At 43.1% G+C, this 27,797-nt stretch overlaps 1 long non-coding RNA gene across 14 annotated transcripts; it reads left to right on the forward strand.

Moving 5' to 3' along the window:
• The first annotated feature begins 592 nt into the window (after positions 1–592).
• On the forward strand, positions 593–19,463 carry LOC124653292. 14 transcript variants are annotated; one of them, XR_006987856.1, is made up of 26 exons: positions 594–715; positions 1,529–1,626; positions 1,831–1,887; positions 2,044–2,228; positions 2,561–2,651; positions 3,583–3,712; positions 3,831–3,986; positions 4,726–4,896; positions 5,472–5,644; positions 6,023–6,197; positions 6,326–6,576; positions 7,176–7,351; positions 7,749–7,938; positions 8,027–8,126; positions 8,255–8,501; positions 9,072–9,285; positions 9,766–9,863; positions 11,964–12,209; positions 13,865–13,962; positions 14,792–14,951; positions 15,060–15,379; positions 15,885–16,098; positions 16,579–16,676; positions 17,495–17,654; positions 18,516–18,627; positions 19,059–19,463. It is a non-coding gene; the product is annotated as an uncharacterized LOC124653292 (long non-coding RNA). The 14 variants fall into 14 exon arrangements; XR_006987854.1 differs by having other exon boundaries at positions 593–715; positions 6,011–6,197; positions 7,749–8,126; XR_006987858.1 differs by having other exon boundaries at positions 7,749–8,126; positions 19,127–19,463.
• Positions 19,464–27,797: the final 8,334 nt, after the last annotated feature.

Raw genomic sequence — 27,797 nt, forward strand, 5'->3', positions numbered from 1 at the left:
CTTCCACTTGCTGTGACCGCCAACGATGCCTCGTCCTTCCACTCGCGCTCGATGGAGGAGCGCATGAAATTTTGAGGTTGATAGAGGGGCGGGTATATTTGGCGGGTGTCACTCACCCCGAATCGCTCCAGCCAATTAGATCACACTAATTGGGTTTTCGTGGATCGCGCGCGTTAAACTCGATTGGAGCCATCCATCCATCTGGGCTAAATCTAACGGACTAATTAGAGAGAGCCTTAGCTCAGCTCCCGAGGAGTCACACGCACTAATTGTGCCCACACTAATTGCGTTGCTGAACCCAACCACCTAAATTAAATCAGTCTCTGTTGGATACACAGCAAGCCGCCCAACCTCCTCTCCCCGACGCCTGATCGATCTCGCCGCCGGCGCCGGCGCCGCCCCTCCTTCCCTCGCCGGCCGCCCTCCACAGCTCCCCGCAGCGCCGACCCGCCCAACGAAGAGGATGCTCGCGGGGCTCCTGGTGGTGGCCGCCCAAGCAACGGGGACAACAAGGGTGGGCGGGCGGGCGGGCGGACCTTAGCCGCAGGAACGGCAGGGGAGTCGAAGGAGGAAGGCCTGCAGGCGACGGCCCTGACCAGGATGCTGCAGCCTGCCGGCGACCACGTCCCTGACCTTCTCCCCACGCCGGCAACATACCTGCTTCTGACGCCATCCGGCTTCCTCTCCGCCCCGGCCCCGGCCCCGGCCCCGCCAGGTGAGCATCCTTCAAGATCCCGTTGCTATCTAGCATCACCTTGAGTGAAACACTCTTAATTTCTGGGTCTCTACTCACGTTACTTTCCTTCACATCTGCCTCACACATGCGAGGTATTCATCGATCTGCACTTTTAGTTATGCTCCTTCAACAAATTGATTGATTTGGGGACAGATCCTGCACAACTGCTTGCTTGGACAGTGGGACATGATTAGTGGACAGCGGGTCGATCTTGCATTTTTCTGCAGGACGTCACTACTTCTCATCATCAGTCCATCTAATTTATTCTTTACCTGGTATGCCATAGCAGATGACCCAGCTTTTGGCTACATGCATAATCCTCATATTAATGAGCCAAGTGTGCAAATGCTGCTCACCGGCCAGAAATGATACGGACATTTAGACGTGCTGAATTTCTACATGTATGTACCTCCTCACGACTATAGTTTCGCACCCGTAATCTTGTATCTTCATCAAGTTATCGTACTGCACATGTATGTATGTCACTCACCCAGTAGTTTATGCGTACTGGTTATGCAAGGGGAAAGGCCTTATTTAGAATAACAGGTTCAGATAAACTTGGATCATTTGACCAGCCATCTCCAACATTAAGAAGAAAAGAAGAAGCACTACAGTTTAGAATTTTAACTTAGCATCGCAGTTCAAGCCTTGCCATGTCCATGAATATCCAATGGCCTTTTCAAAGTGATGATATATTGCATGCGCTCTGTTTTGCTTAGATCTGTGCCCTTTTTTTTTTGTTCCCCGTTGAATGGGTTACTTGTCTAACCCCAACATTTTAACCATGGGCAGTGAGTCCTCTGCTTTTTCCAGACAATTCAATGCCTCGGTTTCTGGCTCGGCGTCGACATTGGTGGTTGTCATGCTTCTGGTTTTTATGGTCTTTATATGTGAGCTCTCCAGCAGCTCCTTATCCATACCTATTATTGTAATTAATTCCTTACTATTCTAGTTGATTGTTTGATCAAACTTCTTGGTCAAGTTCACATGAGTACTTGATATGCTACTGATTTAACTTGATGTCCCATATTTGTTTATGCTATTGTTGAGTTCTGTATATGGAGTGTTCCTTATAGCTGAATAATTGGCAGCAGGTTCAGGAGGACTTCCTCCTCTCGGATGCTGTCGACAAAAATGAGTAAAACGGATAGGTGCATCTTGCTGCCTTTCGATAATAATTTTCTGCTGTTTTGGCTGCCTATGCATTACAATCGCCAGTGAGTGCGATTTAGCTTGTGTTTTTTAATGCTCACTTGTGTTCATGATTCTCTGTGGTGATGAAATGCTGCATTTTCTTTTCTGTGTAGGGTGAATACCCTAGCTACCTTTGTATGGTGGTACAGACCAATGCGGCAGCGATGGCGAGGAACCGCAGCTCCAAGTTCAGGACTACGCCGGAGACAAGAACGACTCATAGTAAGGTGCATCCTGCTGCCTTCTCTGATCAATCCGTGATATTTTGGCAGCCACGCAATTGTTGCTGCACAGAAAGGTTCGAGCTAGTTTCGACCTGACCATTGCTAATTTAGTTTTTGGCTTAGAGTGTTCAGTTGCTATAATGGTGTAACCTCAAGTTCACAACTGTCTTATGACACTGTCTTATAAAGCGGGTTCTACAAATGTCATATTCATATGCTGATGGCCTGATTTTAAATAGCCGAGACATGAGATGTTTGTATTTAAGCTTTGCTGGCATATATTGCAACTCATACAAGTATTGAATTACATTCTATATTGCAATTATAGACCAAACGGAATGGATTGTGTTATTTTTTTTGGTGCTGCTTATGAATCAACACAACTGACAACTTTTATTGCTTTCAGGTTCAGATCATACCAGTGTTGAATAGCACCAAGCTGAGCGTACCAGGAGGCGGTGTTGGAGGGTGGACCAGGACTCCACTTGTGCTTTCAGGTCTCCGATTTTTCTGCATGCATAGGGCTGCTCTTATGATTCCTCTCCTCTCCTTTTCTTTTTGAATGTACAGTCTGTTGTATGCATAGTCTCTGGAAGTATATACAAGATTGCTCAAATATGTATATTTCTGGCTTCTTTGTTCATGGAGAACGGCATCTTAACAAATATTTCTCGACGCTTTGATTAAATCATGAAAAAAAATAGCGCGCTATTCCAACGCTAATAGCACGCTATAGCATATCTGGAAAAGCCGACGCTACGCTATTTCGGCGCTATAGCGCGCTATTCGCGTTAATAGCACGCTATAGCATGCTAATAGCGTATTTTTAGACCCACGCTATTTTGTTATAGCGCGCTATTTTTTTCCTTGGATTAAATTAGTAGTATTGAGTTCTAAGCATCCTCTTCGTTTTTCATCACACAATTTCTTGCGGCCACTTTCCCTTACTATTGGAGCGTGCCTTGGAGGTGCACAATAGGTGGGTTCAGGATGACTTCCTTCACTAGGACGCAGTTGGGGTTAAGAACGACCCAGTGCCTCCAGCCTGCCTTTTACCTTGTAAACAGCACACAACGTTGAGTATTTGATTTAGGGGTTCTTGAGTTCATTCATCTCTTTTGGTGCATAAATGGGATTGTTTCTACTTAGGTTTATGTGCTACATTAGCAAAAATTATCTAACTAGTAAACGACGATCCGGAAAAACTGATAAAGGTGTAGTAATTTTGTAGATTATATTCTTAGGTTTCTGAATTAATGGCAGCACCTACATTGATGTCCTCGTGTCGATATTATATCTACACTCTTTGTTAGTTTATCATGAATCAAATGGGTTCAACCGCAACACAAGGCAGTAGCATGAGTGTTTCTAGATACATCAACACTTTGAGTTTTCTCTTCTAATTATTCTCTTCATTCGTGATTACAGATTTTTTTGCCGCCACTTATCTTGAATGTGGATTGTGCCTTGGAGCTGGAAAATGGGTGGCTGGGCTGCTGCTATTACTGCTTAGGCTCTCATACGACGGACTTAGACTGCTGAGCGCTGGCACATGGCGGTAAGCCTCACATCCTCCTAGACCTGTCCGGATCCCTTTTGCTGATTAAGAGGCTGCGGCTTCTTCATTTTCTCTGTGGTGAAAGATAACCCTAGCTTCACTTATCTGTTCTCTGTAGAAAGTTCATGATTGGGTCATGCTGGTAGACCCCAATGTCGGCGACAGCATTGATGGCGCCGTGCATGAAGGTTCAGTAGGGCGCCTGGGTACATGATGGTGACTTCCTCCTCCACTAGAACGCATGCCGCCACCTGGGATAAGAACGAACCACTATGTGCCTCTCGTTGCCTGCCCTGCACTGATTGATTATTCCGTGATTGCCTGTTGTGCAACACAATCGTTTGCTTGTGAATTTACCTTGTTGTTTGCAGGTTCTGTTGACTGTATGGTTTTGGTATACAATTTTGGCTAGCAATTATAGCAAGTAGATTGAGCGTAATTGTGTTGGATGCTACAATCTCATCCCCCTCAAGTGTGTATAGAGCGTTCCTGTTGCATATGTTTTTGAGGTTGTAAGAAATGGAATCCTGAGATATGTTATGCACCATTTTAAATTCGTGTTGGCGGCAATGTTATCTCTAAAGAAACAATCTACTGCAGCTGGGCGTGCTCAACTAGTTTGTCATGTTGGTAGTTTTGGCCACACCAAAACATAATCACCTTCTAATCTTGCGAAAATTAATATCATGAACCTTGTTTCTTGATGATTGAGTGCAGCAGTAGTCAACTAGCACCAAGGTTTCAATTGTCGACATTCCATTAAATGAACTTTGTGGTTGAGCCTTCGTTTTTAGGATGACTTGTATTTGGGCTATGATTCCGAAGTGAGAGAATATCCATGTTATATATAGTGTTGATTATTAAGAAACAACATTGTTATTTATTCCATAGTGTCCTTCACCATTGTGGTAGTCCTAGACTTCTAGAGAATATCTGCTACAACCTACTGGTTTGTGATAAATTCATCTCCACTTTCTTAAGTTAGCATTATAACCATATAGTTTTTGTGACAGGGAGTAGTCCAAGCGTTTAGCGGGTGGATCTGGGCCAAGGGAGCTGTGTTGCTGGTTCGAGGATGGTGTTTGTTGAGTGCGACCTGGAGAAGAAGAACAACTTGGTATCGTGGCGGCCAAGTACTTACGGCCCATTAGATACTACAATGACCGTACGAGTGTACCGCAAAGGTAGTGGGCTTATTTCCCTGTGACTTGTTCTCATTTGTTCGTACATATGCTCATTTGAGTTGTGGTAATTTTCTGCCACGCCTTTGAGCGGCGTGGTTCATAACTCTACTCCCAGGTTATTTTGAGGCTGTAAAAAAATAAACAATAATATTTGTTCGGCTGCATTTCAGTTTTCTTTTGGTTTCATTATCTCTGAAGAATCTTGTGTAGCTGGGCATGCTCAACTCGTTTGTCATGTTTCTGGTTTGGTCACACCATAACAGAATCACCTTCTAATCATGTCCAAATTAATTATGTACCCTGTTTCTTGATGATTGAGTGTACCACTGCTCCCCTAGAACTTGCCTATACATTACATAAAATGGACCTGTGGTTGAGCACTTGCGCTTTCATTTTTAGGATGACTTGTATTTGAGCTACGATTTTTAAAATATTGTTACTTATTTCATGTTGTCATTGTCACCATTGAGCTAGTCCTAGACTTATAGAAAATATCTTTTATATCGTACTGGTTTGTGATAAATTGCTACCCATCCTCTTAAGTTCTTATTATGACCATATTATTTTTGTGACAGTTAGTAGTCCTGAGCATGGAGGGGCTATAGCTGGGCAATGGGAGCAACATCACTGTCTTGAGGCTGGACTTGGTTGAGTGTGACCTGAAGAATCAGGGCAAGTCTGGCATTGTGGCGACCAAGTGCTTACCTGCGCTTAAACACAATGAAGAGCTTACAGGAGCACCGCCAAGGTACTGGGTTTATTTGGTTGTACTTATGATTATTTGGTATGGTATATGTTTCCCTGAAATTGAGATGGTAAATTTGTGGTACTCCTATGTATGCTTCCAGATCTGCAATGCGGTGCTTGTGCTGCTAGTTATTAGCTCTATTACTCTAAATTCCAGATAAGATTGCAGTGTAATGCTCTTATAGCAGTTCTAGTACTTGTGATCTCTTAGTTAAATCGTATTATCCGTGGTACTTATCCTGATGCTTTTTAACATGACATTGTTATTTAAGTTACACTGTCCGACTTCTAGAGAATATATGCTATATTCTACCGGTTTGTGCTAAACTGCTGTTAGTGAACTAAAGTTTTGATTCTGACCATATAGTTTTGGTGACAGGGAGTAGTCCTGAGCGTGGAGCAGCTGGAGCTGGTCCAAGGGATCCTCGTTGCTGGTTCGAGGCTGTTGTTGGTTGAGTACGACCTGGAGAAGTATGGCTAGTTGGGCATTGTGGCAGCCAAGTACTCATGGCTGCTTAGATACTACAATGATCCTACACAAGAGGACCACCTAGGTAGTTGGTTTATTCCCCTTTGACTTGTGCTTTTTTATTCGCACTTATGCTCAAGTAGTTACACATATGAAATTAGATCCTTCACAAAGATCCAATTCAAATTCGTAACTCCTATTGGTGATTTTTAGGTCAATGAAGCACCAGAACCCACCACCGGTCTCCTGTGCGGGCGTTGGTCTCAGACAATGCATGTCCACGCAGCTTGGAGCTGCTGCCAGCGTCTTCCACCGGGGGATCCGGCATTGCTGTTCGACTGGTTGTGGCCTACCATGCTTCGTGTGCGGTGGTAGGCTTGGCTGGCTCTGGGCTTCACTAAGCTTGTCATTGTGTTGCTACTGCGGTTGCGGTGTTGTCTTGGCATTGGCTACACCCCTCTCCGGTGAGCTCCTCGGGATCGTTTTGTTGCTTTATTGGGCATCGAGCCGTGGCTATTCTGTCCCCTGCCAATGTGCGGAGGGGTTCGTCTTTTTACTCCATGCAATTTTGTTTCTGTATAAAATGAATCTTGTGTCGTGCCGTGATTCTTCATCATTTTAATTTTGTGTTGGCAGTAATGTTTATCTCTACAAAATCTGGTGCAACTAGGCATGTTCAGCTATTGGTCCATCATCTTTTTGGTTTTGGGCACACCAAAACATAATAACCTTCTAATCTTGTGTAAATTAGGGATTTCATATGTCCCTGTTTCTTGATGATTGATTCATGCACTGGTCAACTAGCTTTAAGTTTTTTTTGTTGTCTACTTGCCAAGCATTGTGGTTGTTCTTTCACTTTTAGGGTGACCTTATTTGAGTTATGATTTCAAGTGAATAATCATATGCTATATCTTGCTTGTTACTTTGAGATGACATTGTTATTTAATTCATGTTGTCTTCATCACAATTGTGATAGACAGTATCTGCTATATCGTACCGGTTTATGATAAATTTCTATCCGTCTTCTTAAGTTTTCATTTTGACCATATCATTTATGTGACAGGTAATAGTCATATGGAGCGGCTGTCGCTGGCAAAGGGTGCAGTGTCGCTGTCTTGAGGCTGGACGTGGTTGAGTGTGACCTGGAGAATCAGGGCGAGTCAGGCATTGTGGTGGGCTGGTGGCCAAGTGCTTACGTGCGCTTAAATACTATGCTGAGCTTACGGCATCACCACCAAGGTAATGGTTTTATTTGGTTATACTTATGCTTATTTGGTCTGCTATGTTTTCCTGTAATTGAGATGGTAAATTTGTGGTACTCCTATGTATGCTTCCATATCTGCCTATGGTAGTGTTAATACTGCTAGTTAGCAACTCTATTAAGTTCCAAAAAGTTTGTGGTGTAATCGTGTTATACCAATTCTGATACTATGTGATTTCTTGGTTAAATCTTCTTATCCATGTTATTTATCCTGCTGCTTTTTAACATGATATCATTATTTAAGTCATACTACCCTTTTCACCATTTGCTATAGTCCTGGACTTCTAGAGAATATCTGCTATATCCTACTTGTTTGTGCTAAACTGCTACTGCATTCTAAAGTTTTGATTCTGACCATATAGTTTTGGTTTATAGGGAGTAGTCCCAAGCGTGGAGCGGCCGCAGATGGGCCAAGGGCGGAAGTCTGATAGGGCTTCAAGAGATAGGGAAAACTGCGGTAAGAAAGACCCACTCAGTGAATTGATGGATCGCACACTTGGAGACAGGGACAGATTTCCGACCTAAGCAGAGGCAGGCCACGAAGGGTGGTCAATAATCCATTTAGGTGACTCATCGAACCCCAATTTGACCGCTCACATCGCTCCTTGACACGAAGGCTTGCTTCCCTTTCTTGTTTTTGGTGGCGTCTATAGCGAAGAAGACCTCCGCGAATGAGGGAGAGTCGAGCATTGTGGCGACCAAGTACTCGTGGCTGCTTAGATACTACAACAAGCCTGCAAGAGCACCGCCCAGGTAGTTGGTTTATTCCCATGTGACTTGCGCTATTTTGTTCGTACTGTAACCAGTTTGTACTTATGCAAATAGATCCCTCATAAAGATCATATTCAAATTCATAACTTCTATTACTGGTTTATTTTTAGAATGATGCACCCTGGAGCCCTTTGTCGTAAATGTGCGTTGGCCCCAAACAACACCTCTTCACACAGCTTGTAGCTGCTGCGAGCGTATCCCACCGAGGGCTCCGGCGCTATTGCTGGGCTGGCTGTGGCCCACCATGCTTCGTGTGAGGTGGTAGGCTTGGCTGTCCCTAGGCTTTGCCTACCTCTTGGTCATTGTGGTGCAACCTCCGTGGCGTTGTTGTGTCAGCCTTGGCTGCACCCCTCTCCGGTGAGCTCCTTGGCTCCCTTTCTTGCTTTGTTGGGCGTGGAGCCGCGGCTATTTTCTGCGCTGTCTATGTGTGGTGGGGTTCGCTATTTTACTCCATGTTATTTTGTTGTTGTAAATAATGAATCCTGTGTTGTGTCGTGGTTCTATATCATTTTAATTTTGTGTTGGTTACAATATTTATCTCTGAACAATCTAGTGCAACTGGGCATGCTCAGCTATTAGTCCACCATCTTGTTGGTTTTGGCCACAAAGTTAGGCCTCTGACAAGCTTAATCGGCACTAACAAATATGTAGTACATTTTTGTGATTTTGGTGGAGATTTTGGGCAGTTTAATTCGTGTGGGGTAGATATCTATTAATTGCTTTAATTTCTGGTTATTCAACCATTCCGTTTCTCCTCCCTGTCTTATTTACGCCCAATCTAGAATAATTTTGAAACATAGATGTGCATTATTTCTGTGGTTTTGTACGATTTGCTCACTTTGATCTGTCCATGAAGTACAGAAGTTGTAGCCATGGCGATCCCTGTTTTTCCTCTGGCTATTTGATCAATTTGTGTTTCTTTCTCAGGTATAGAAGCTGTTACCAATAGCAGGTAACAACCAGACGATGGTATGTTGCTGGGGACACGATAAGAAGAGGAGGTGGGGAAAAAGGGGCACTAGGGGCTGTGCTAGTGTTGTGGTGGACATGACACCACACCACCAACTCCTAGTCATTCTCTGAGCAACAGTGTCGTGGTGGATGAGCTCCATGAACCCAGCAATGGAAGAGTAGAGTAGAGGTAGAATGGAAAAATCTCTCTCGGGCTATCTACTTGTCTCCTTTGTATTTATGTACACACCCATACGGGTTCATCATTGTTGCTAAATCATCCGAGTCAGCAAAAGACAGGAAATACTTCCACGTTTAACTGCCAAACCGAAATATGGAAAATAAACTTCTTAGTTAAAATGCAAATGAAATAGCAACATGTTGGGCTCTGGTAGTTCCTTCAGTTTTCTTCCTAGGCTAGTCATGTTCAATACTCTCTCTAGTAGAGTCATGAAAGTCTGAATCTTCTTATACTTACATTTCAGAGTATTGACATTGAAACTCTAATAGGAAAACCTTCTTACTAGTTTGCTTTGTCTGTTCAGTCTGAAGGTTAATCTTCTTACTAGTTTGGTGGAGCAATTCGTTTCAATCTATGTATCCCTGCTATTTAAGATCATAGTATTCTTGCTCTGCGTGTAACTTTCTATTTTCTTTTCTTTCTTAATAGGATTGAGGAAGCATTGAGCAATTATAGTGCATGGACAGAGATACCATCAGTACAAGATAATCATGTTGGTGTAGGATTTCCAACTTATGAATGAAGAGGTACAATTTCATAGTCCTAGTGATGCTCATTTGTTTGGCAATTAAGTGCTGATTTTGGTGTTAAAGAAATATCCATGTTTTCGTTGTGTTAGTGTTGGCTACAATGGTATCTCTTATCTATTACTAGTACGCATGCTAACTCGGTCACACCGAAACAGAATCACCTTCTAATCTTTGCAAGTACGTTAAACTTGTGTAATCACCATTCATTTTTGTTCTCGTTTGGCTACTGTTTATGCCAGAGTTATCGATATAGTGTTTCTGGTTGTCCGGATCTTACTCCTAGTAAAGAATCATGTGTTGTTCATTTTTTAGTAGCTGGCAGTAGGGGAATTGCTTGTATTTTTGCAATGTTGTTGATCTCTGTGCATTATGCTCTTGCTCAATACGAGGAATAAGTCGTGGATGAGTTTTTCTTTTGGTGGTGCACTGGGTCGTGTCCTTCGTGCCACGGATGTGTGTAAGTTTTGTGCTGGCCGTTGTTGAAACATGGGTCGGTGAAGTAGTATTCCCAAGCGTTGAGCGGCCACAGCTGGGCTAAGGGAGTAATGTTGATGGTTCTAGGTTGTTGTTGGTTGAGTGCATCCTGGCCCATGGGGAAGGGCGGAAGTCTGATAGGGCTTCAAGTGATAGGGAAAACTGCGGTAAGAAAGACACACTCAGTGAATCGGTGGATCACACACTTGGAGACATGGATAGATTTCTGAACTCAACACAGGTAGGCCACGAAGGGTGGTCAATACCCCCTTAGGTGACTCATCGAACCCCAATTCGACCGGTTGCATCGCTCCTTGACACGAAGGGTTGCTTCCCTCTTGGAGCCATACCATAGGTAGGACTTGATGGTCTTGCTGGTGTAGGAGTCCTTCACTCCACATAGGTCAAGATGTGTAAACGAATTTTATTAGCAATGCGAGAAGGTGTCAAGCTTGATGGGGCAGTTTGCAGTTGTACAAAACCGGAAAGGAATAGATAAGAAAATAATAAAATTGCAGAGCTCCCCTTGGTGGTGTCTATAGCGAAGAAAACCTTCCCGAACGAGGGAGAGTCGGGCGTTGTGGCGGCCAAGTACTCGTGGCTGCTTAGATACTACAACGAGCCTACAAGAGCACCTTCCAGGTAGTTGGCTTATTCCCATGTGACTTGTGCTCTTTTGTTCGTACTTATGCTCAACAAGTTTGTACTTATACAAATAGATCTCTCATAAAGATCATATTCAAATTCATAACATCTATTACTTGTGTATTTTTAGAATGATGCACCCTGGAGCCCAACACAGGTCTCCTGCACAGCCGTCGTTGTCTTAAATGTGCGCTGGTCTCAAACAACACCTCCCCACACAGCTTGTAGCTGCTGTGAGCGTATCCCACTGAGGGATCCGGCGCTGCTGCTGGGCTGACTGTGGCCCACCATGCTTCGTGTGAATAGGTAGGCTTGGCTGTCCCTAGGCTTTGCCTACCTCATCGTCGTTGTGCTGCAACCGCGGTGGCGGTCCTGTGTCAGCCTTGGCTGGACCCCTCTCCGGTGAGCTCCTTTGTTCCCTTTCTTGCTTTGTTGGGCATGGAGCCGCGGCTATTTTGTGCGATGTATATGTGTGGTGGGGTTCGCTATTTTACTCCATGTTATTTTGTTGTTCTAAATAATGAATCTTGTGTTGTTGTGATTCTACATCATTTTAATTTTGTGTTGGTTACAATGTTTATCTCTGAAAAATCGAGTGCAACTGGGCATGCTCAGCTAATAGTCCACCATCTTGTTGGTTTTGGCCACAAAGTTAGTCATCAGTACATGTCCTGAAGAGCTTAATTGACACTATCAAATATGTAGTACATCTTTGTGATCGAGATTTTGGGCAGTTTAATTCGTGTGGGGTAGATATCTATTAGTTGCTTTAATTTCTGGTTATTCAACCATTCCGTTTCTGCTCCCTGTCTCTTATTTACGCCCAATCCAAAATAATTTTGAAACATAGATGTGCATTCTTTCTGTGGTTTTTGTACGATTTTTTCACTTTTGATCTGTACCTGAAGTACACAAGTTGTAGCCATGGCGATCCCGTTTTTCCTCTGGCTGTTTGATCAATTTGTGTTTCTTCTTCAGGTACAGAAGCTGTGACCAATAGTAACTTGGCTAAGCCTGGGACTGGGAGGAGCTATAGCAGGTAACAACCAGACGATGGTATGTTGCTGGGGACACGATCAGAAGATGAGGTGAGGAAAAAGGGGCACTAGGGTCTCTGCCAGTGTTGTCGTGCACATGGCACCACACCACCACCTCCTACTCATTCTCTGAAGAGTGTCGTGGTGATGAGCTCCATGGACCCAACAATGGAAGGGCAGAGTAGAGGTAGAATGGAAAAATCGCTCATGTGCGATCTACTTGTCTCCTCCTTTGTATTTATGTACACAACCATACGGGTTCATCATTTGTTGCTAAATGATCCGAGTCAACAAAAGACGGGAAATACTTCCACGTTTAACTGCAAAACCAAAATATGGAAAATATACTTCTTAGGTAAAATGCAGATGAAATAGCAACATGTTGGGCTCTGGTAGTTCCTTCAGTTTTCTTCCCAGGCTAGTCATGTTCAATACTCTCTCCAGTAGGGTCATGAAAGTCTGAATCTTTAAGATGGTACCTCCAGTAGGGGATACCGCAATCAAGTGAGGTGATCTCTATAAAACCAAGATATGATGGTAAGTGCTCCAAACTGTGGTGTGGCTAGATGGTACCAGAAAACTACTTGCTCATTTCCGACATTACTATTGGTATAAGTACTATTAGTTGGTCCTTGCTACTTAAGTAGTACGACGATGCTGCTGAAAAAGAATCTAGTTTTTATTAATTGAATTTGGATCGGTAATAGGAATGGAAAATGCCACATGAAAATACTAGTAGCCTTGTACTAATAGTTATATATAGAAAGAGGGAATACATTTTTCTGCTACATTTGACTCCAGTTAAGAAATCTCAGTGATATTTTTACTCTTTTTTATTTGCCCCCAACCTATTTGGCAGCGCCTATTTCAGATGGGAAACAATGAAAGAGTGTTCAAAGTGTTACTGAAATTCCTTAAACAGAGTCACAAATGTCATGTTGGGATCTTCTTTTGGAGCTTTTTTTTTTGGGGAACTGTTAAGAGCTTGCCAAGCAAGTTCTCCGATAATTATCTGTCTTGCTAATTAGTCATTTGATGTTTCATGAAGACATTTGCTTTCCTTGGTGACAGAAGTTTTGCACTCTGCTAGAGATGTGCCCCCGGAACAGAAGGATCAGGGCCATATAATACTCAACGACTCCCATGTGAATGCTGATGTACAAGAGCTTGTGGAACTTGGTGAGGTGCATATGAAGTTGGTGATAGAGTCTTACAGCAAAGCAAAGGCAATGCTACAAGCCACCAGTGCAGTCAGAGATGTCATGGTAGAACATCCCAACTCATCCGCACCTCCAGAAGGTACTTGCAAAGGTTCGAATTACATTTTTCAGTTACAGATTACTACAAAGAGTTTGTTAAATAAGTTAGACCTGTTAAGAGTAAGCTTGTGTATGCTTTGTTCACATTGCTCATAAATAAATCTCAAGTTCCTGTTTCTATGTGTCAAACAAAGAAGTACTCTTCCACACTGATAGGAATATGACATCCACTACTGTTTTGCAAAGGCTGTAATTTCTATCTTCTTGATATTAATATGTTCTCTTTGTCGAAACAAAACATCTTTGATTTATGTGCCACAGGACATGTCACGGCTTATGAAGCCGATAACTTGGTTGGACCTGTCGAAGATGTTGTGCATCTGATGGAAACTAAGGCCACCGAGAATTGACATTGAAACTCTCATAGGAAAACCTTCTTACTAGTTTGCTTTGTTGCTTCAGTCTGATGGTTAATCTTCTTACTAGTTTGGTGGAACAATTCGTTCCTACCCATGTATCCCTACTATTTAAGATCATAATATTCCAACTCTGCCTGTAACTTTCTGTTTTCTTTTCTTAATAGGATTGAGGAAGCATTGAGCAATTATAGTGCACGAACAGAGATACCATCATTACAAGATTACCATGTTGGTGTAGGATTTCCAACTGATGAATGAAGAGGTACAATTTCCTAGTCCTAGTGATGCTCATTTTGTTTGGCAAATAAGTGGTGATTTTGGTGTTAAAGAAATATCCATGTTATCGTTGTGTTGGTGTTGGCTACAATGGTATTTCTTATCTATTACTAGTGGGGATGCTAACCCGGTCACGCCGAAACGGAATCACCTTGTAATCTTTGCAAGTATGTTAAACTTATGTAATCACCTTTCATTTTTGTTCTCATTTGGCTAGTTATCGATATGGTGTTTCTGGTTGTCAGGATCTTACTCCTAGTAAAGAATCATGTATTGTTCATTTTTTAGTAGTTGCAGTTGGGGAATTGCTTATATTTGCCATGTTGTTGATCTCTGTGCATTATGCTCTTGCTCAATAGGAGGAATGAGTTGGGGATGAGTTTGTCTTTAGGTGGTGCACTGGGTCGTTTCCTTCGTGCCACGGTTCTGGTGGTATAAAAGTTGAGATTTCGTGCGTATGTGTGCTTTCCCTAAATTTTGAAACATGGGCCAGTGAAGTACTAGGCTTTGAGATGAAATTCTCAGGGTACACTTTGGTAAATCATGAATAACATATTACTCATTTTGCATTCATCTGTCATGAAAAATAAACTCATTCCAGTTCTTAGAAACATGACGAAGTTTCAAGAAGTTTGATATATCGTCGGTTTATCACGTTGCTCATTTTCCATTCAGATTTCAGATAAAATAAGTACTTATATTATTTTGTTCATACAACATGTTCTGTCACTCAAGATCACTTTGCATCCCATCTTAATTAAATACTGCACCTCACTAGAATTACCCTAGAATGATCATCTTCACATATGTGATAGGATCCTGCCGAAGCTAAGAAGCAAGATACATGGCGGCCCAAGTCCATGCTATTGTTGCTGCCGTGTTCGTTGACAGATGCCGCCAGCTTTGCCACCTACAGCGGCATCGGCGGGAAGTGGGTGTCCAGAATGTGGAAGTGCGGCTGCCAGTCACTCCAAGGTTTGTCCATGTCTTGCTTCAGAATTTTTGGGCTTGAATGTCTAGCAAATAGACCCCTCATAAAGATCATATTCAAATTCATAACTTCTATTACTGGTTTATTTTTAGAATGATGCACCCTGGAGCCCTTTGTCGTAAATGTGCGTTGGTCCCAAACAACACCTCTTCACACAGCTTGTAGCTGCTGCGAGCGTATCCCACCGAGGGCTCCGGCGCTGTTGCTGGGCTGGCTGTGGCCCACCATGCTTCGTGTGAGGTGGTAGGCTTGGCTGTCCCTAGGCTTTGCCTACCTCATGGTCATTGTGGTGCAACCTCCGTGGCGGTGTTGTGTCAGCCTTGGCTGCACCCCTCTCCGGGGAGCTCCTTGCCTCCCTTTCTTGCTTTGTTGGGCGTGGAGCCGCGGCTATTTTGTGCGCTGTCTATGTGTGGTGGGGTTCGCTATTTTACTCCATGTTATTTTGTTGTAAATAATGAATCCTGTGTTGTGTCGTGATTCTATATCATTTTAATTTTGTGTTGCTTACAATGTTTATCTCTGAACAATCTAGTGCAACTGGGCATGCTCAGCTATTAGTCCACCATCTTGTTGGTTTTGGCCACAAAGTTAGGCCTCAGTACATGTCCTGACAAGCTTAATCGACACTAACAAATATGTAGTACATGTTTGTGATCTTGGTGGAGATTTTGGGCAGTTTAATTCGTGTGGGGTAGATATCTATTAATTGCTTTAATTTCTGGTTATTCAACCATTCCGTTTCTCCTCCCTGTCTTATTTACACCCAATCTAGAATAATTTTGAAACATAGATGTGCATTATTTCTGTGGTTTTGTACGATTTGCTCACTTTGATCTGTCCATGAAGTACAGAAGTTGTAGCCATGGCGATCCCTGTTTTTCCTCTGGCTATTTGATCAATTTGTGTTTCTTTCTCAGGTATAGAAGCTGTTACCAATAGCTGGTAACAACCAGACGATGGTATGTTGCTGGGGACACGATCAGAAGACGAGGTGAGGAAAAAGGGGCACTAGGGGCTGTGCTAGTGTTGTGGTGGACATGACACCATACCACCAACTCCTAGTCATTCTCTGAGCAACAGTGTCGTGGTGGATGAGCTCCATGAACCCAGCAATGGAAGAGTAGAGTAGAGGTAGAATGGAAAAATCTCTCTCGGGCTATCTACTTGTCTCCTTTGTATTTATGTACACACCCATACGGGTTCATCATTGTTGCTAAATCATCCGAGTCAGCAAAAGACAGGAAATACTTCCACGTTTAACTGCCAAACCGAAATATTGAAAATAAACTTCTTAGTTAAAATGCAAATGAAATAGCAACATGTTGGGCTCTGGTAGTTCCTTCAGTTTTCTTCCTAGGCTAGTCATGTTCAATACTCTCTCTAGTAGAGTCATGAAAGTCTGAATCTTCTTATACTTACATTTCAGAGTATTGACATTGAAACTCTAATAGGAAAACCTTCTAACTAGTTTGCTTTGTCTGTTCAGTCTGAAGGTTAATCTTCTTACTAGTTTGGTGGAGCAATTCGTTCCAATCTATGTATCCCTGCTATTTAAGATCGTAGTATTCTTGCTCTGCGTGTAACTTTCTATTTTCTTTTCTTTCTTAATAGGATTGAGGAAGATTTGAGCAATTATAGTGCATGGACAGAGATACCATCAGTACAAGATAATCATGTTGGTGTAGGATTTCCAACTTATGAATGAAGAGGTACAATTTCATAGTCCTAGTGATGCTCATTTGTTTGGCAATTAAGTGGTGATTTTGGTGTTAAAGAAATATCCATGTTTTCGTTGTGTTAGTGTTGGATACAATGGTATCTCTTATCTATTACTAGTGGGCATGCTAACTTGGTCACACCGAAACAGAATCACCTTCTAATTTTTGCAAGTACGTTAAACTTGTGTAATCACCATTCATTTTTGTTCTCGTTGGCTACTGTTTATGCCAGAGTTATCGATATAGTGTTTCTGGTTGTCCGGATCTTACTCCTAGTAAAGAATCATGTGTCGTTCATTTTTTAGTAGCTGCAGTAGGGGAATTGCTTGTATTTTTGCAATGTTGTTGATCTCTGTGCATTATGCTCTTGCTCAATACGAGGAATAAGTCGTGGATGAGTTTTTCTTTTGGTGGTGCACTGGGTCGTGTCCTTCGTGCCACGGATGTGTGTACGTTTTGTGCTGGCCGTTGTTGAAACATGGGTCGGTGAAGTACTAGGCTTTGAGATGAAATTCTCAGGGTACACTTTGGTAAATCATGAATAACATATTACTCATTTTGCATTCATCTGTCACGAAAAATAAACTTATTTCAGTTGTTAGAAACATGACAAAGTTTCAAGAAGTTTGATATATCGTCACTTTACCACATTGCTCATTTTCCATTCAGATTTCTCATGAAATAAGTACTTATATTAGTTTCTTCATACGACATGTTCTGTCACTCAAAATCACTTTGGAGCCCATCTTACTTAAATACTGCACCTCACTAGAATTACCCTAGAATGATCATCTTCACCTGTGTGATAGGATCCTACTGAAGCTAAGAAGCAAGATACATGGCGTCCCAAGGCCATTCTATTGTTGCTGTCGTGTTCGTTGACAGATGCTGCCAGCTCTTCCACATACAGCGGCATCGGAGGGAAGAGGATGTACAGAATGTGAAAGTGCAGCTGCCAGCCATTCTCAGGTTTGTCCACGTCTCGCTTCAGAATTTTTGGTCTTGAATGTTTAGCGAGTAACTTCAATCTGTTCAGATACTCATGTGACAAGTTTCAGTTTAGAAGGTCAAAATGTGTGTTGATCTGCAGCTTTCTGGATGTACCAGTAGCTTGAGCACACTGATTTTGAGGATTAGCCTCCTTTTGCTTTGTTGGTTATCTGATTGTGTGTTGAACCTAATGAGAGGAGAATTGACTTGAGCTTCTCTCTGTGCTAATGTGTACATCCAGAATTGTCATTGATTTATATTTTCTTTGCAAATAACTTGGCAACATCATGATTATAAGTCGTGGTGTACTCTTTTGATAAGCTTGTTAACTCCTGACACTTGTTTTAGAAATGATTGGGTTTTATTTAGAGCATTTTCTTGCGGTTTACGAGTAAAATTTCTCTTTTATGTTACTTAAGCGACCGAGCTCGTGATTCTTGTCTACCATGTTATCCGGCATGAGAACGCACGTAGTACTAAAACTATGGCTTGGCCAGCTTAATTTGCTCCATTTGCTAGGCCATGTCCACATAGAATAGGATTTCTTCTTTTTTGATTGGTTGTGCAAAGTGTATAGGCCATCTCACTGCTTTTTTCTGATGAGCACCAAGCTCCAGGCTGGTTGTTTGTGTTACGGAACTCACATCATGTGCTGATTTGGTTTTAATATGATGAGCTCATAATCCTGTAGAAGATGCATGCGTGGGTGTCATGTTTGTCTGAGTTGAAACAATCATTGCAAATATATTTAGTTGTCGCCAATGAATAGTTGAAACAATCTGCTATATATTTAAATCTGCTATATAGTTGAGATTGATGTTTTGTTTCTCGTCATTCCAGGATTATTGAGAGCAAGAGTATATGGCAGCTAGCATATGAATTTAGAAGCTGCAGATGCTCCCCGCAGCAGCCTGGTACATCATGGCCTTGCTCTTTGACTCTGTTTGTTTTGGTAAGAACTTGACTCATGGTCTTGGTTACTAGGCCCTTGTCCTGTTATGTGTCTGTGTATACCACTGGTTGGTCATTGTGTGATCTTGGTATTTGATTTATTAGGAAAAGAGTAGATTATCATCCTAGTAATGCATGGTTCAAATATTCCACGTGCCTATTTAAACAATGAAGGTATCATTACTTGCTAGAAGAGGAACTATGATGTTACCTTGTTGTATTTTCTGCCTTTGATTTGTGTGCTGAGTTAGCTGATGTAGTCTTCTACACTGTTTAGCTCCTGATGTACTTGTTTTGATGTACAAGTCAGTGACCTTCCTTACCCCTGAGTGTGCTTTAAATCGAATGTTGTCAGTTTGAATGCTTTGTGTTCATTTGTTCTTTGACCTGGTACTTGTAAACTTTTAAAATCATGCTCTTTTGATTATGTAGTGGCATGTAGACGTACGGTTGCTGGATTTTAGTCGAAACCCTATGATGATTTTAGTCAAAACCATCAGGTTTTGGTCTTGTACGAGGATATCATGGAGGATTAAATGACGGACCAGGTAGCTGGGACCGGAAACTTCCTCCCTCAGTGGCAATATATGCGGAAAGCTGTCCTGGCTCGTGTAGTGGTCCTGCTCCTGCTGTGCTGGACAGAGGCGGGCTGGCGTTGCAGCTTCCTTTTGAGCATTGTTTGATTATGTCCGGCGAGGCTTGTGAATTGTACTATAAATTATTTATGTATGTTGTGTATGTACGACAAAGAACAGATGTCATGCCGAAATTTTTAGTACTCCGGCGAATAAACCTTGAATTCATATTTAGCTAAGAAAAGGAGAGGAAGTTCTCAAATTTCTTTTGTTTGATCCTTCAAGTTTGCAGCCGCTAGCTAGATAACTTCAAAATTTCTTGGTTTGATCATTGCACTTCCATCAGCAAGTGCAGACTGACGCAGCTAGCTAGGCCAATGAGCACACGTGAGATTGCCGCCCACAGTTATGCGACTTCATTGTGTATGGGTAAATAGTATCAATTCTGAAGCACTTATGTTGTACGTCTAGTACTAGTAGTGCTTGAAGCCTTGTGCTAGCATGGCCCATGACGTTGTGCTGATGTTCCAATCTCATGTATACCTTGGTTCCAATCGATCTATGGATTTGTGTAGACAGTCCAAACGAACAGTGTACAAGTAAATGTATGAACTCCAGACAGAGAAATGCAGCATAATAACTGTTTTGGATAACAGCTCTTAGCCGCAGCAACAAGCAAGGAAATACTCATGCTAATTTCAGAAACAACCGAGAAAATATGGGGAGCGCACCCAAATCCTCATGCTACAAACTAAAGAAAGTCGCCGTAATGGAGATAGAGGTATAATAAACCTCGGCACCAGAGGCTTACACTATGCCCTTGTGTTGTGGGTGCCTCTCCTGGAGTTGGGCTGCGAGCACAACGGCTAGCCTTGCAGGCAACGGAGACTATATCTGTGGAGATACGGAGTGGCTGTGTCTGTGTGACGTGATTGAACTAGCTGCTATTGTGTTGTGTGTTGGATGTGGAGATCGAGCTGCTATTTTGTATCTGAAAGAATCGAGTCAGTTTGACATGCCTATATGAGCGAGTTGTGTTGGGAGATCGAGCTGAAGCCAAACTGACGTCGGCATCTTGATTCTTGTATACGTCCAAGTTTAGGGCGCACGGCCAGCTCTCCGATATCTCTAGCTACGGGTCGCCACCATGGTGATCACTGATACAGTCAAACTCGCAGGGATCCTTAGGAAATTGACAGGCCAAATGCTGAGCTAGCAGGGCATTGTTTTTGGAAGATTTCTGCAAGAATATATCTAACCTGCGGCTGGTCGGAAACACAGCGGATGCACGGATACATAGAATACAGAGGATTCGTACGATAGAGCGCCCCAGATGATGGAAACAAGACTTGCCAATTAATCCATATGAAGGGCATCAATATGTAGCCATGCATACAAGGTTGTGGGGGCTCACAAAACACCCACGCAACCCATAATAAATAATAAATTATAGGAAGAAGAGCCAATGCATGCATGGCTCCTTGGATTCAGCCGCTGGCTAGCTTAATAAATGGCTAGTTTACCGGGGTGCTTGTTTGGTTTCCTAGACGAACGAAAATTCATCTTCTTCCCGCCCTCTCTTTTTTCCTGAGCAAAGTTCAAAGCCGTCTCCCCTTCCTATAAGTACACGTCCGTTGCAAACCACCGCGTGTGGATTGCGCGTGTGACTATGACTTAGACTTTGACTTTGTCGAGGAGAGGAGAGGAGAGGAGAGCCGACGCCATGCTCGTCAAGACCTGCTCGCCGTCGACGACTAGATCTCCGGCCGACCAGCGACGAGCCCATCTCCGGTGAGGCAAAGATTCATCCTCGGTAGAATCTTCTTTCCATCATAGTACTAGCAGTACCGATGTCTTTTCTGTAAAAGGAGAGCGAAGGAGGCAGGATCTCCGATGAGTCAATACAATCTGCTTCTCATCCTGCTACTAGCAGTACTGATGGCTTCGTTAATAAAAACGAGAGAGGATGATGGCAGCCGGCCGGGACTGGATCGTGGCGTCTCCCTCGTTTTTTTTTACGCGGCGAAGAGAGAGCGAGCGCGTGGGACATGCCGCTGCCCGTCCAGCTCCCTCGCCCTTCGCGGGCCTTGACGTTGTGCATCACTACCACGGAGGCGAGCACCATCATCTAGTTTAACCAACCGGAGGCGAGGCGAGGTCATGGCGTCGCGGATCATTGGGCGGAGGCGAGGGGAGGCCAAGTCGCTACAGATTTCTACGGATTCAGGCTGGGGTTCCCAAGCTGAGTATTTTATAACCAATTTCGTAACTCATTTGTTAGGTATCACTGTCGATTTCATTCTGACGTGATGGTCAGTATTCAATTCAGAATGTTCTTGCCAAGATTCGTAACAGAAAGTGACCCTTTTTTTTCTTCTTGTGAACTGCACTACTGCAGAGATTGCAAAGGAGCTGGACGTGCAGGGCCGCGGGATCCCGGCGACGGTGGCCAGCACGACCTGCATGGGCATGTCGAGGAGAGGAGAGGAGAGCCGACGACATGCTCGTCAACACCTGCCCGTCGACTCGATCTCCGGCCAACCGGCAACGAGACCATCTCAGGTTCGTCGATAGAATCTTCTTGCCATATCAGTACTAGCATCCAGCTCTTCAGGGAACAAACCATCACATCTTCCGACAGCTAGGTTTCTTAGGATTTTAAGTTTTCCAATGCCTGTCGATGACATCTTGGGGCACCCCGCAACTTTAAGTGTGCGCAAATTGGTGCAAGATACCTCCGAGAAGGGCATCATACGGAGATTGGGACACTTGTCAATGCCTACAAGTTGTAGACTAGGGTTTCGTTAGATGTAGAGGGCAAGTAGATCTCGAAGGTTTCAGCCGAAAAGTACTCGACGATGTAAAAACTAGGGTTTGTGAGACAATGATTCGATGCTTTCTTTGTCCCTCGACTCCCCCTTATATAGGAGGTGGAGCCGAGGGATTCGTGATGTACAAGTTACAGAGTCCGGGAAGGTTTCTAACTCCTCCCGTAATATTACAAGTGTTCTCTCCTAATACAACTCTAGCTTTCCTTAACTAGCAAGTTGGGCTTCCGAATTCTCCTTATCCTACGGGTAGTGGGCCTTCAACAAACTCCGGGTACCATATTCGAAGGGGTTGGCATGATATGTTATTTCCTTTTCCTCTTTTCTTCAAATTGTTAGCAGCGACATCTGTCTACTGATCACAAGCAATACATTGACTGAAATGGAACAAAAGGAGCATTATTTCTTGACAGAAGATAATATTCATGTCCATATCTCACCTTCACTTTTCAGTTTTTGAATTAAATACTGGTCAATATAAGAAGCCATATGTTCTAAAAGTTTGAGCAATGAACCATGTTGAAGAAGTGATTATTACATGCATTAATGATAAGAAACAAGCATGGATCCAACGATAATGTACTTAGCATACTGTAATGAACACATCGACCAACGTCTTTAGGTTGCTCGTCACTGTATGTTATTCAACTCCTTATCTGTCCTGCGGACCAGACGAAAATCAGTATTCACTAAAGTTTAACCTTCCTTATATCAGAGAAACTAAGTACATGAGTCAAATCGTAAATCTTAATAAAATACCAGGCACTAACCACACGATTCATGAACTTGAGAAACTGCTCATTGGAGAGAAGTAGATTACAAATTAATATATATGAGAAACATAAGAGGCCATGCTTGCACGCTGATGTGGAGGCCTTCTACAAGAACCTGATTATAATTTGTACATACTTGTGTATCATAATGCATCATAATGACATAAAATGTGTATAAAACATGACATAAAATGTGTATAAAACATGTGAGTATCATCATAAAAGTAGCATCGAACATAAGAAATTATAGATACGTTTGGGACGTATCAACCACCAACACAACCACCGATCCGAGGCCATCTCGTAGCTTCAACAGTTTAAAGCTTATATTATTTTTTAAAATTCCAATTATGTTAAGTTTGACTAAGTTTTTACCAAAAATTATTAACATGTAAAATAAAAATTTAATATAATTATATAGATAGTGAAATATATTTTCATATGGTATCTAGAAAATATCATATTCGTTGATAGATTCTTCTAAAAAATTAGTCAAACTTTACTTGGTTTGACCTTAAAAAAAGTTTTAAACTTTGGGATGGAGGTAGAATTGATCTATAGTTTGTGGATGTATCCTTCTAAATTATTTGTTTCATAATAGTATGTCGCCAAGTTATAGGATATTCGTATTCGTTCCGAATTGAGAAAATATCTGATCCGCATTCGACTAACATCCAATCCTTATTCCTATTCAACAACATCTATATATATTTGTATTTGTTTTTAAACTATGGAAACATATATGGGAAGAGCACTATCCGTCCGTATCCGATCTGTTTTCCACCCCGACTCCATGCAAGAGTTGTATCTTAGCTAGATACAACACTAATATCTTTCCACATTAAATATGGTATGATATATCATGAATTTACCTATAATACTGCCCTAAGATACTAGCATTGGGGAAGGCCTACTCAAAAATCGAGAACCAGAATTTTCATTACCAAGAAACGTGGAATCAAAACTTTGAACTTTTGGAAATGATTTTTTTTCAAATATTGAATTTTAACATTTACTTATTAACAACAACATGATGATGGAATCTAATCTCAGCTTCGCATGTTAGGTTTAAATTTTTCCATATGAGCATCAATGACTCCCTATTGGTACGAGCATTTATTATGTGGATAGCTATATTTGTTACATTATTGTTTATATTGATGTTGTATCTATTACTAGACTTTTAATATCAAGTAGTAGATACTCCCTCCGTCTCAGTTTACTAGTCGTCGACATATCCCTAGGTTGTCAATTTGATCTATATAATTTAAATTATATAATGCAAAAATTATATCATTAGAAAATAGAAAATCTAAATTTTCTAATGATATAATTTTTATAACATATAACTAATGGTAGGTTGATACAATTTGCGACCTAGGGGTACGCGCGCCTAATAAACTGTGAGAGAGGGAGCAGTATTATTTTCTTGATAGCTCTATCGTATCATATAATCGTATCATAGTATCATGTTAAATTTGGACTATATGTTCCTCTCTTTTTTGGACTAAACTTGAATAAAATCATGGCACTTGTTATGGATAAGGGGGTGTACCTCAAATCGATTTAAAATTAACTTTTAATTTGAGATTTGAGCATATTCTATGTATTTTGTGGAGGTTGATCATGTTAATGATGTATTTATATAATATAAATATAGCCAAACTCGTTCAATGAATGATAACATTACGAGCCTCCAAAATAAAAGACTAGGGACATGCAAATGGCTAGTTGATTGCTTTGGTGCACCTACAAAGTCTCTTTTATACCCATCTCACACAACAAATGAACATGTATTGTTTAAATACTTAGTTAGCCATGAGCCCATGAGATTAATAAACAACCTTCAGTTTTCAGCTTGCCATGCCGTTGTGTCGTGGCATTTTAGCATAGACATGGGATCATATGTTATCGTCATTATATCATGATACTAAAGATATCATGATACTAAAGATATCATGATACATATCAGAATGTCAGTAACATATTACTGGATTAAGATACCATCAGGATGCATATCAATTGGTCGCGGTAATCTAGTAAAATCATGAAACACTACGATATGTCATACCGAAAATTAATATTTGTCCTACTTGTGATAGTTGGAGCTAATTTAGGGGACATAAGTGTTATTCCAATTAACAAATCAAATGACACATTTCAATCCTTAACGTTGATGAATTATTTTCATGAGGTAAAGGCGGTGGTATCCATCGTCCTATTAGATAGAAGAGAGTGGCCTAGTTTGTGATTGAAATTGTGTCCCAAACCATACAAACTATGCATTGCCCGGTTTATAAGGAAAACCGGGACAAAAAACCACACAAGCAAGGAGAATCGACACCGCATGATGCAAGCCCACAAATGCAGCAAACAACACCTCTGGTTCTTGGGCCGCCACCCTGACTTACACCACTTAGCACCGAAGTCATACAAGAGCCACAACGCCAGACAAACCAGCCGTCTCTTAACCCTCGCCACCCAAATGTTGCCCCAAGACCTCGAATGTAGCGGGAAATCCTCGGCCACTGCCCCAGCATCGCAACTATATCAATTTTCACATTGTCTGAAGTTGAATCAGCCAGGTCGATAAACTTTTCGTCCACACCGAGAATCATGCCACCACCCAAGGCCCATGCTAAGCCATGGACAAGCTCCATAGGACTGGTTACTGTCTCGATACCCAACGACCATCTGAGGCACCGGTGCCACGAGATGCGCCTCCCTGACCACATAAACACGTTGACTGGCAGCAACGAACCATTCGCGGCATGAGGGCTAAGAGCCTCTTAGAGACGCCTTCAAGAAGGTAGCAACGCAAACATCATAGCCACCTGCTTCGATGTAGCTTATTTATTCACCTGGAGATCTTAGGACCACTCACACGGGTCGTGATTGAGAACTTCACAAGGATGCTAATAAGAAGGTGAACGATGCCCGAAAGCGCGCCATCATCGGTACCGACCAATGTTCGTGCAAGATCTAGACCTTGAGATCGACCTGTCCACGAAGCCGAGAGGAGTAACAAATCGGATAGAGAGACTATGTCGCCGCTCACCAAGGTCCTACGCATGACACGGGAGTCACGACAACCACGCCTCCACCACCAGCACAACCATCGATCCGAGGCCATTCCTTAGCTTCAACACAACCACGGGAGTCACGGACAATAACGTGGGATGCCACACCAACTGTCGCACCGGCATCCCACCTCTCCACCAATGGAACCCACAAGTCACGAGAGCCACCTCATACACCACATCAGCACCACCAGGGAGATCAACGTCTGCCCGTAGAGCTGTAGTACCTCCCAGACGTCACCCACGCTTCTTCACCAAGGCTTGCCTCTCCTGCTCCTTTGGCACACACATGACCACCATGCACTAACGATGCGAACACCTCCTATCTTCTAAGCCCTCGTGCCTAGAACCGGGTTGGGTAGCCCAGATCTGGCCTACCTACGACCCCTTTGCCATGCACCTCCAGGTACCACCATAGCCGACGGTCCTCCCGCATCGATGTCACTGTGTCGCATCGGACACATCCCCTAGTGCCACCACACTCAACTATATCACCACCCCCACACCCTAGAAACACCGGTGGGAAAGACGGGAGATAAAAAAAAACGCCACGCCGCCACCATCTTTGACACATGCGGCTTTGCCGGTGCCACTCCAGCTGTGGTGATACATGGGAGGGAGGGAGGGCCCTTAGTGGTGGCGACAGTAGGGTTCTCCATGTCGCCAGAGAAGTGTGACAGGGGGGCAGGGGATTCCTTTAACGATGATGAATTATGGTCATATTGTTATGGTAAATAAACTGAGTAAATAGGTTGTTGTATTATTCTGCCGAACAAAAAGTCTACGGATCATAAAAACGAGACAATATAGATTGGATATAATCCGTGGACCACATATACTATAGCTAAAAGCCACAATACTCATCGACCATCGATCACATGCAAATATATAGAAAGGAAAGGGCTTCCACATAATTGACATTTAATTATTTATAAATCCTCCTCCAAGTTCACATCTCCTTGACTCCCATGTATTGTTCATCATCCAAGTATTTAGGACCAGCCCAGGTCATGGTCATCAGAGATGTCCACCTGACCCTGAGCTTGGAAGTGTGATCACTCCATTGGGCCCAGGGATCTTCACGCACTGATAAGCATGGTGCAAGACGGCCATGAACTTGGCGATAGCTGGTCGCCCTAAGATAGCGTTGAAAGGGATCTCAACGTCGTCGGCCACGTCAAACATGATATCTTCTCTTCGAAAATTTTCTGGCGTCCCAAGCTGCACCGAGAGCCATATCTGCCCGATGGACGTGACCGTGGTGCCGGAGACGACCCCCTCGAAAGAGCGGGTCACCGGCCCGATATCGGACCGGGAGATCTGCATCTTGTCGAGCGTCTCGGCGGTGATGATGTTGAGAGAACTCCCTCCATCCATGAGCACGTCGTGGACCGAGTGGCGGAAAATGACGGGCTGGACCACGATCGGGTTGCGCCCAGACAGGTCGGAGATGTCTTTGCAGTCGGCCTTGTCGAAAGTGATGTCGACCTCCGACAACTCGAGCTGCTTCTCCCGCGCCTCCTTGGCCTTAATCTTCGCAATCTCCTTGTAAGCACAGCGGTCGGCGGCGTCGGAGCGCTCGTCTTTGCGGCGTTTTCGGCGGCCGGAGTTGTTTTCTCGGTAGCAGTCTTGGAGCAGCATCCCCGCCAGCTTTACTGCCTCGAGCAGCATCTCGTGAACGCAGCGGTCGAGGCTGCGCTCGGCCCTGGGGCGCCGACGGCGATCGGAGTTGCCCGCCGTCGTCTCGGTTTCTTTCTTCTTTATCCTTCTCTTTTTCATGGACGGTGGTGGTGGTGGTGATGGCGGCGGCGTGCCATCGAGGTTGTAGGCGGAGGCCATTGGTGGATGCTTTACCGCGGCGGCTGGTCAGGATGTTGGGGTACATCCGTGGGAAGCATCTATATATTGATTGCCT

Source organism: Lolium rigidum, chromosome 5 (genome assembly GCF_022539505.1).
Source record: "Lolium rigidum isolate FL_2022 chromosome 5, APGP_CSIRO_Lrig_0.1, whole genome shotgun sequence".
Lineage (NCBI taxonomy): Eukaryota > Viridiplantae > Streptophyta > Magnoliopsida > Poales > Poaceae > Lolium > Lolium rigidum.